The 11,454-nt window shown below is 35.7% G+C and overlaps 1 non-coding gene across 1 annotated transcript; it reads left to right on the plus strand.

Annotated features, from left to right (window-relative positions):
* Positions 1–10,439: 10,439 nt before the first annotated feature.
* LOC117796212 lies at positions 10,440–10,574 on the plus strand. The gene has a single exon (XR_004620576.1). It is a non-coding gene; the product is annotated as a small nucleolar RNA SNORA1 (small nucleolar RNA).
* Positions 10,575–11,454: the final 880 nt, after the last annotated feature.

Here is an 11,454-nt window from a genome sequence, read left to right on the forward strand (position 1 = left end):
CATACAGGTGGAGGATTTGCAATTTACACTGAGATGAGTAGGGCATTCAGTTTCACAAGAATTCATCATTTTGTAGGTTTCAACCAAAAAAAAAAANACTAAGGTTTGTATTCTATTAAATTTCTTAATACTAAAGCACCTTCCAATTCAGTTCATAATATTTTTATGGGAGATTCATACAACGTGGTTCTTAGCCTCACTGTGATATTAATCTGCCTGGTGATATTAATTTTGGTAATAAAGTGGCATTTCTAATACTGAAAGAAATCATATTATCTAGCTAATCCTCAGAACATTCATCAGAACCAGCTTGTTGAGAAGTATGAGCTTTCTATTTCTAAAAGAAAAAAAAACAGAGAATATAAGCTATTTAACAAAGATGGTGACTAATACCTGTTCTTTTCTTAGGGCATCAAATGAACTATTCCAAGGGTTAGGAAAAGGAACCTTCAGCATGGTTTTGGGACCAAGTTTTATAAGGGAAGATTGAGAGTCTGTTTAGAGCCTCCTTCATGCGGCTGAAGTTGGAGCACTCATACAAACTCCAATTTGAGGACTCACTGCCAAGTGAGGACCTGGAAGTTTCTAGTGGTATGGGAAGAACATTTTTGACTAACAGTCATTGAGCTTATGAATACATTTCTGACTAACAGAAAAGTTCTCTTCCCAATGCTTCCTAGTGTTATGACTTAATGCAACCCATTCGGTTTGCTAAACACAGCAGCTTCTTCTCAAGGTGAAAACACATCTCTAATGGCATGGAATGTATCCCCCCTAAAGCCTTTGAAATAGGAAAAAGGAGGGAAAAAAACAATCCTTCTGCTATGCTACTGAGGAAACTGTATATTTTTAAATAAGTTTAGAGGAAAGTGCAGCATTTACTTGGTCATCTTTGGAAAGTCTCCATTATCTGCTCTATTTTAAGATGGAAAGAATGCAATAATAGCATCGCCTAAATGTAATGATTAGAATTTGCCTGTCCCAAAGCATTGAAATTTCTCTGAACTCAGCCTCCTCGTATATCAAACGGGGGCAGACTGCAGGGTTGATGACAAATCATGTATCTGAAGGACTGAGGACAATGAAACATGATGAGCATTTAACAGATGACTGTGGTGGTCTTTATTTTCTTTTGTATTATTTAATCACAATTTTATCAGGAAAATGGGAGAAAGGGTTTTCCTAACTGCAGCTCTGTGTTTCTTCTGCTCAATGATTTTGCGTGTATGTGTTTCTATCTGTGCGACAGGTCCCTCCACCATGGCGTAGACCACCCACTGCAGCAGTACACACCTTTCCTCAAAAATCAGTATTCCAAGAAAAATAGATTCACATAGCAAGAACAACAGTTCACACTCCACCTAAGTAGAGGAGTAAAGGACATAAGGAGGAAAAGAGAGGGGATGTCAACATAACTACCATGAGCAATAAAGCTTCTTATGATAAAAAACCAAAATACAACATCTACTATATCATGTTGTCAGAAAGATATCATTTTCCTAAATGCATGTATCTCTCATCTTTGGGGGCAAATATATACATTTTTGTCTAAAATTAAGTATTAGCAAAGCACACTAAATATACTGCTGTGGGTATTCATCGAGATCCTTGACCCATTTTTAAGCTACTGGAAAAAAACTTTTTTCAAGTAATATTCAACTACTTTCCCAGATGTCTGCCAAAATGTTTTGTGTCAAATTCCCACACTTAATTGAGATCCTTATCTTTGCTTTGTTGTAACTGTGCAGGCTGTAAATCTGACTAAACTTACAATATCAAATAGAATCATTTATTCTTATTTTGGGAAAAGCACATGTAAAATTTATATGGTTTTCTTTTAAAATGCTTCCACTTATTGATTTACTATATTATTTGCTTTAATTTGCTATATATTTGCTTTCCATGTGTCTGTAGAAAATATTTTTCATTACATACATGGTTTTCTGACAAAGTTCACTGTCATTTTTCTTTCAATTTTGATAGGTTGTATGATTTTTATTCCCCCATTAAAGTGAGGGAGACTGGAGTCTTCCCACTCAGATATCCATGATTTATTACTGGCTGAAGCAGCTTAGCTTAGTAAGTTCACAAGCTGGTTCTCTTTAATACCCTATTGTGCATGCCATCTGGGCCTGCTGTTACAGGGCATTCCAGTTTTTCAAATATTCTCTCACCTGTGTGTGTGTTTTTTTAAAGAGATGCTGCTATTTTGGTAAGCTTTATATTAAACTCTGATTTTCATTTTTCTATTTTCTTTTTTTATAATATATAAAGTATAAAAATAATAAATGAGTCTAAGTCAATGTCCTAGACATTTTCAAGAGCTATGCATTTCACAGATCCATGTTTAGGGGACTTTATACCCCTCCATGGAACTTTGATAAAGTATATGGAAGTTGCCCTCCTACTCTCTTGCTCTAACACAATTGAGAATAACAAATGCATGGTAATTTCTATTTTCTATGTCTAACTCAAACTACTTCTTTTTAATTGACTAAAGGATGCAGTATTCAGGTCTCTTGAGTCAAAAGATAGTACTCCCATTTTCTTTCACCCTTTCTTCATTTGTAACAATGACTAGTCTGTGTTTCTCACAAGAAAGCTGAATTTGTTCACACAGTGCCCCACAGCTAAGTTCCCTTTCCATGGCACCAAAACATTTCCCTTCCTCCACAGCTACTCTGTAGTGGAATACCTATGGAACTTTGACCCGTATAATTCATTCTGAGGTCAGCATCAAATTTGAAGAATCAAAGGCCCCAAAGAGAATTTTAGCTTTATTTGCATATTTTCATGTAGATGTTCCACAGGAGCTCATATTAAAAATTACCTGACCGTTCTGATTATTTAATACCTATAGTCTGTAGAAGCATCTCACCCTGATTTCTTGAGAAGAACTGATTCCCTCAGCTATACTCTCTGTCCCACCATTTTGCATCCTTAACTCCCTCTCTCCTCAGGATTAAACCTTCTTACCTAATAATACCCCCAAAGTTTCATACTCCCTCCCCCTCTACATCAAGTGGTAGATCTAGTTCATCTTCAATTCTGATTACCTATTTAAGAGTTTTATAAAAACTCAGTTCCCTCTACTCTTTGTGTCATCAAACAATGGGTAACGAGAACAAAACCAAGGAGACAATTCCGGAACATTCCATGTCAGGATAGAGAATGAAAGAGCTATTAAGCTCCACACATAAATAATGTTTGTTCTCTGACATACATAAAATAACTTGAATACCCTCGTATATCTCTGGACACATACCCAATTTCCTTCAAAGACAGTCAGAATTGGCTGTAATATTTTTTTTTAAGATTTTATTTATTTATTTGACAGAGATAGAGACAGCCAGCGAGAGAGGGAACACAGCAGGGGGGAGTGGGAGAGGAAGAAGCAGGCTCATAGCAGAGGAGCCTGATGTGGGTCGATCCCATAACGCCGGGATCATGCCCTGAGCCAAAGGCAGACGCTTAACCGCTGTGCCACCCAGGCGCCCCTGGCTGTAATATTTTTTAACTCCACAAACATATTTCATTCACACATAAAAAGAAAAATCAAAGGGAAGCATAATGTTTGAAGACCTACACTAGATTCAGAGTTTGTTTACTTACTAAACTTCATGAGTGATTTGTTGCCTCAAGTGTTTCAGGCATCAAATAAGGTACTAAATATATACAACACTAGGGAAAAAATTGAATTGTGTGATGACAGCCACCCATAATGTCTATCCCAAGATATGTCTGTGCCTTTTACCTTCTTCGGCAACTTCTGTGTTTGGGTGTACATGATCTCAGACACTCTTTAAAGAAACAAACGGGCTATAAAAAGATAACCTAGCAGAGGTGTACTGGAACTGAATGAGGACAATCCAAGATATTTACCTCATTGAAGGGGAAATAGTTATTAGCTAAATTTATGAACTTTCTCTTTAACATCATGGTGGGCTCATCTTCTTTGTTGTAATTTCTTACAGTGCTTCCCTAAATCACCCCCAGATGTTCCGTCACAGGGTCTGTTAAGTCTGAGGTGAAGTAAACAATTCCATACACTCAAGTTCTGAGTACTTTAGGTCACTCAGTCACTGATTCAGAAATATTTCTTAGGTGCCCACTGTGTGCCAGGAACTTGTATAGGCACTGGGAATAGAGCAGTGAATAAAATACATGAAAGCTTCTGTGAATTGTGCCCCCCTCCCTGTTTCATATGCTGAAACCCTAAACTCAGTGCAACTGTATTTGAAAATCGGGTCCTTAGGACATAATTAAGGTCACAAGAGGTCATAAGATTGGGGTCCTTATTTGATGGGAACACCGTCTCTATAAGAAGAGATACCAGAGAGTTCTCTCTGTGCAAACACACTGAGGAATGGAGTTTTCCAAACTACTCTCACCACTGGTTCTTCTTCCTAACCTCTTTTTATCAATATTTTTCTTCATAAAATTCATAACTTCTAATTTACTATAATATCTCCTTATCTATTTTGTTTATTGTCTATATTAGTCTTTCTTGTGATGGCAACCCCGAGTAATATAGACAATAAACAAAATAGACAAGAAGATATTATAGTATATTAGAAGTTATAAATTTTATGATAAAAAATATTGAGGAAAGGGGGACAGGAAGTACCAGTGGTGAGAGTGGTTTGGAAGACCTCTCTGAGAAGGTGACTTTGATCCCAAAGCTGACACAGGTGAAGCAGAAGGCTCAGTGGCTCTCTGAGAGAAGAGTTTCCAGTTTGCTTCAGCCCACACAAAGCCGCTGAGGCAGGAAGGGGCCTGACATATTCACAGAAAGCAAGGAGCCAGTGTGGCTGGAGCAGAGAATGGAGAAGGTGGGGGGCAACCTGTTCCTGATGCCCCTGTGCCTGGTGAGGAGCAGACAAGCTGTGGCTTGGATACCAGGGCAGAGGAAGCACTTTCGGGAAGTATGCTTCAAGGGATAGACTACCTGAAAAATAAAACATTCTCTCCTAATGAGCTGAATGAAGTGAGGCTTATAAATTACTGGTTTTCCTACTAAACTTTATTTTCAAAACTAGTCAAAAAAATTTAACAGGATACAAATCAAAATGATGTCAGAGGTATTAGTCTTTTTCTTAAGCACCTATCTTCATATCCACTGTGTACTAGAAAGTGTCATTTTTAGTTTTCAAATTAGCCAAGAACTTTTAAATTAGTCAAGAAATTTAAACTACACTATTTAGAGTTTTGTGTGATGTGCCAAGTTCTCTGCTTCTAAAGTTGGATAATGATGGTCTTTTTTAATTTGTTAAAAACAAAACAAATTTAAGGAATATGAGCCTTTCAATGAATCCCCTTGATCTTTTTACCCCGACATCTTATTTTTAAACTTTGCTATCCAACAATGAATATCTGCTCACAAAATTTAGTGGATAACATATGAATTGATAAGTAACAAATTAATGTTAATATAAATCCAGAAATAGTTTATCATGCTAAGATGCTCAATCTTTTCCTGGACATATGTACTTATGAATATAATGTAAAGTAATATTATCAAAACTAAATAAATCAATAATAAAAATTAACTTGCAGAAACTCTAATTCCACAGTTTATCCCTTAGTTTCAGCTCCCATATAGGATGACATTTTCACTGCATTAACCTCATCACACATACTTACGACTAAAGTAGCACTAAGTGTGATAGAGAGGAAGAGGCTATTGAAAATCAGAGACAAGACCCTGAACTGGACTCAGGGTCCCTTGGCTGTGTGGAGTCCCTAGGGATGGCTTTGGGAACCACTCCAGATCACAGAGAGAAGAGTGGAACCAATCCAGTGGGACACACTAGGCACTAATGATAACCAGCAAGTACAATGTGTTGATGCCCAACGGGGCATATGAGGCTAGCAAAGCATTAGTGCTTTAGGAGATCACTTCCCAAATAGTGCAGTAGATGATCCAGAGGACCCTGATGCGAAAACCGAAGTCTAAATAATAGCTATTAGAAATTAGGTAGATGAGTTGTTTTGGCTTCAATGTATTCATCGACAAGTTGGAATAATTATATCTTCTGTGCCAATACCAAAGTGTTGCCATAAAGATGAAATAAACCAATGAATTTAGAAATTTTTATATTATTTTTATCAAATTAATAATAATAATATGATTACTTAGTAAAGAAGAGTAATTAAACTAGAGAAGGAAGGAGGGGATTCTGTTTAATATCATAACTAATTCATTACATATTGGATATTTATGTTTGTGTCCCTACTCTAAGGTTATTCTAGAAATAGCTGTCTCTGGGCTCCTGGGCTGTATCTCAATGAGCAGGGGTATTTAGAAGTAGGATTATGATGTGTTACCTCCACACATAACCAATAACATTTGCAAGAAATGTATTAAAGGATTTTGTTTTCCTCTAATAGAAAGTAGGGGATCTTTGATTCTGCAATAAGTCTGTGGGAAGATAAAAGGAGAAATAAAATCCTTCTGATGAGCAATACTAAAAAACAAAAAGAAAATAGCGCTGTGCAGGAAGAGAAAAGGAGACATTAATAGTGAATTTATCCAGTTTTGTTTGGCTTAATAACAAATGTCCAAACATCAAATCAAAGTAGTATTTTTAAAATCCAACTTCACTTTATACTCTGAAAATAATTAATAGTCCAACAGAGAGACATGTACAAATTGCATGGATTATTTAAAAAGCACAATATTTCCTGTTTGCTCTCCTATTAAAAAACAAGGGCATTTTTAAATCTTCAGGCAAACAAAAGGGAAAGAGTGGTAGATAATATTATACAGGAACAAATTATAAAACAAAAACAAAACATTAAACTCAGTTATTAAAGGAAACTTATACCAACCAAAGATCTTAAAGTGATCTAACTTCCCCTTGGTTAGTATAAAAATTATGTAGCCTTTGTCTGACATTCCATCAACTTAATAAAAATATGTCTTTTGCAAGTGCCATTAGTTTTCATAGAAGAAAATCCTGAAGAAGTACATAACAGCATTTCATTGCCTGAATTCGGATTATAGGGTCTTTACACTTCAGGAAAAGCCTAGGTCACATGGAATTCCCTCTGTTAACAAGGTAATTCCAAAGTACATGCATGAAATAGTCTTATTAATCCTATCTGGCCTTTTCTGTGTTCCTACACCTAAAATATTCAAATCTGCCTTGTTTTACAATTAAGTCTTGACTTTGCATCTTCTGGCTCATACCCTCAACCTACTAGTCTCTTACCACAATAACACTTAAAAAGAAAACAAGACCACAGTTTACCAGTTTTAGTTGGTGTGATTTTCTATCTAGTAGGAGTCTGTATGTAAAGGAACAAAGAGTCTGAATTTAAATTATAATTATACCATTTATTATTCTCATGAACTTGGGAATTTTTTAAAAACCTCTGGCATTCATTTCCGCATCTGTAAAGTTGCCATAAGAGTTAGTAATAGTGTATCAATATGCAATGCCTGGCATATATTGGGTATAAAACAAATAGCACTGTTATAATTTATTGCATTTCTACAATTAAGTTAAAAACTCATAATTTGGAACTACTAAGTAAGTCTAGGTAAAATTATGAAATCTTAAAACTTTCCACTGTAAACACATTAAAATTTTTTCACATGAATTATCTCAGTTGTTTTCCCCCTGAAAAACTGTAAGATAGACAGGACAGGTATTATTTCATTTTAAGGATGAGGAAATGGGTTCAATGAGTTGTTCAAATAGCTACTATATAGTAGATCAAGGAGGCAGATTCATACCTTATGGCACTGACCACTCCCCTATATGTTATTGAAAACAGCAGCAACTGGAAGGTTTTATGGTCTTCTCTCTTAAAATCTTCCTCATTTCAGTTGATGTCAACTTCATCCTTCCATGTAGCTGGGATCAAAAACCTTGGACTAGAACCCTCTAACATACTATCATATTTCACATTTACTCAATCAAGATTTTAAAAAATTTATCTTCAAAATATATCCACATTTCTTCTAATTCTCACCACCACCACCAATGGTCATCTGTCGTTTGAATTTCTCCCAAATTTCTACTCGTACAACTCAGCATTCCCAACCATGGTCCCTTCTCAACACAGCAGCCAGAGTTACTCTTTAATAATACAAGTAAGATCATGTGACTGTTCTCTCAAAATCTTCTAATGACTCAGTGTTGCTTAGTAAACATCAACGTCTTTGCAATGGTCTAGAAGGTGGTCTATTACCTGACCCCAGTTAATGCCTTCTTTTCCCTCTCATTTTCTTTGCTCTATTCCCATAACAACTAATCTTTCCCTGAGGGCACAAGTGAGACCCTCTGGAATCCTCTTTCCTCAAGTATTTTCACAGTCAATTTCTTCACCTTCTTCAAAGACCATGTCTTTCCTAAAATGTCACCTTCTCAATGAGGTTTATCCCTGGCTTCCCAGTTCAAAATTAGAACTGATCCCTCAGGAAGTTCTGATTCCTTTACCTTGATCTATTTATTTTTATTTCCATAGTATTTTTCTCCTTCTGACACACTATATAACTTATTAGGTGTATTAGCTACAGTCTGAATCCCCTGACAAAATTTAGTCCCCACAAGGGTAAAGACAAGTGCCTAGCGGTAACCAAGTGTTGCCTAAATAAATACTGCCTTCTGATTGCCATCTCACTTTTAGAACAAAAACCCTAACACCTCCTCCCAAACACACACACACATACACTCTCACCACAAACATACATGTGGCTACTGCTGACAGACCTAGTCTTCCTGGGCATTACACCAGTGTTTCTCAAAATGTTCATGTATCAAAATCTTCTTAGAATCAAATTACAAAGGATATTGATTGAAAGAATAAATTCCTAGCTCCCTTCCAGAAATGCTAACTTAGAATTTTTCAGGGTGAGTTTTATGAATATGACCTATTTGCACACTGGAGCTGAAGACCATTGGCTAGCCCTGCCTCCCTTCCCCTCTGTTTTCCTCCATCTCAGCGATAGTCTTTCTTGCAAAAATCTATAAAACCAGGCATCCCCTAAAGCATCAGTAATTGAAACATCTACCAAAGAAATCTTCTCCCATCTTCTGTATTCCACTCTGAAAAACGAAAAGCATTAATATGGGTCAGGGTCAAGGTGCTAACATCAAAAAGTTTTAGTTCATGACAGAACTAAAATAATGTGGCAGCTATATGACATGTCCATTTCGAAGTAATCTTTTCACATTTCTCTTGTTTTCTACCCTGCTTGCTGGGAGTAATTTTCTCTTATGCAACTAACAGTCATCTATCCTCCTCCATGTCTCCTTATCACCACTACCGCCTCAAGAAAACCTACAAGGGATCCATAGGCTGCCTATGCTCTAGATCATGGAAAGAAGTCTATTTTTTCCCTTAATTCTAATTCTCTTTGCCTCCTCCTGTACTGGTGAGACAGGATGAAAAGATTAGTAGCTTGGCCTAGATCAAAGGAATTAAGAATTATTTAAATTCCTAGACCTGAAGCATATATGTGATCTAATCTAGCTTCTTCTCCATAGTAGGTGTGTCAAACAGGAAAGGGGTTTTTAACTCAGACCAATGGAAGAGTTTTGGAGAGTCCAAGAATTCCATAAAGTTGATTCATGAAATGTATTTTTTGTATTCCTTATTTTTATGGAAACAGGTACAATAGCTTTCCTCAAGCTCTCAAAATATTCTGAAAATCAAAAAGATTAAAAGCTACTTCCATTAAGATTCAGGTTTTGTTATAACAATGTCCTTATAGAAGATCCTATTTGTATAAACAAACAAGTATATGCTTTGTTCATATTTTCCTTGCAAAAGTATTCTTAGTAAATATCCTTAATTCTGCTCATTGCCAACATCCCTCACCACTCCAACATAATATACTTGCATTTTGACTTCTCAGTTTTGAGATTCAATCATAAGAAATAAACAAGCAGAGGATTCCAATGTCTTTGGACAGCCCACTTTGACCAGTGCTTTGGCTTCAAGCCCAGAATCTATCACCAAATCCTCAAACTCTATCAATCCCAGAATTTGTTTTTGAAAAATTACTTGGTAATGAGAAAACATGAGACATTCTTCATAAAATCAAAATTTAACTTAAGCACATAAATTCATTCTTAAGCTTCTAAAAGTAAATTTAAAATAAACTTTAAAAAAGTAAATTAAAATTAAAGTGTATTTAATCTGAATATTTTACTTTCTATTTGTTTCCTACTGGCACATTAGATCTTTAAATAATCTGGGGTTTACATTAGGAGTAAAATAATTTCATTTCAGCAGGAATTTGCATTTAACTTCATTTTGTTCTTTTTTAAAATTTAAAATGAAATATAATTTTCATCTTATTGAAACTTTTAGAATAAATTCAAGAATAAATTATCATTTCTCTTTTTTTGTTTCATTCTTCAACAAATGTTTTTCAAGTTCCTTTATTGTTCAAGATATGGTGTGTGTTATGAAGAAACATTCAAAGCCTCATTCTAGATGGAAATGGCTACTGTCATTCATGGTGTCCAGAAATTGTTAATGTGGCTATACTGAGACACAGGTTATGCTTCCATCACAGCAAGTTTGTTGCAGTGGTGACCATGAGACCTGTAACATTTTCTGCTAGATTCATGGAGTAGAGTGGAAGAAGACTTTTCAATATTAGGAACAACTAAGGAACAATAACTTTAGATCATTTGCCAAAATAGTGATCAATATACTTCCTACAATTTGACTACTAGGGCCCTAAAGTAAAGAAATTGGATCCCAAAAGTTATAGGTGAGGAATTTCTGAAGTATGTCCATATTCAAGTGGAGGTCAAAGAAGCCCAACTGAGAGAAATCTGGACTGACAGTGACAACTGGTGATTGAATACACGTTCTTTTAAAAAGGGCTGTTTTGAAGATTATGATTCTGACTTTGGAGGAACTACAGTGATTGACAGTGGAAGGAATCACATGTAAAATTCCTTAAATAAAAATTTATTGACTTAAAATTTTAAAAAAAGAAACATTAAAAAATGTAAAGAAGTATACAATCTCAGACTTGCCTTCCAGATGCCAATAATCTTAAAAGACGTTTGAAATGCCCACACCAATACTCACAAAACAAAGCATTAAAGGTGTGATATAGACAGCAAGTCAAATATAGGCTGGTTCACTGAGAGGTCTCTTTGTGTTGGGATGTGCTAATGGAATGCACCACCAAAAAAGAAATGCTACCTGATCAAAATCATAGTGTTCAACACCTAATTTATCATTCAGCATTGACCAATCATTTTAAAAATATGGATAAATTTGATAATATCCTTTCACAATGCATTATGTATGGCGTGGTGAATACATGCTAAAAGTTTCCAGTGAAGATTTAGTCAATTTGTCCACCCATAGGGTTGAAACCTTTACCAACCCTATGCTTTGCTGGGAAATGAAGGAGGAAAGAGGGCCAAGTACTTGACATAGATCAAGTTCAAAAGGTTCAATGTCCATCCAGAAAAA

The sequence above is a fragment of the Ailuropoda melanoleuca genome, chromosome 14 (assembly GCF_002007445.2).
Source record: "Ailuropoda melanoleuca isolate Jingjing chromosome 14, ASM200744v2, whole genome shotgun sequence".
Lineage (NCBI taxonomy): Eukaryota > Metazoa > Chordata > Mammalia > Carnivora > Ursidae > Ailuropoda > Ailuropoda melanoleuca.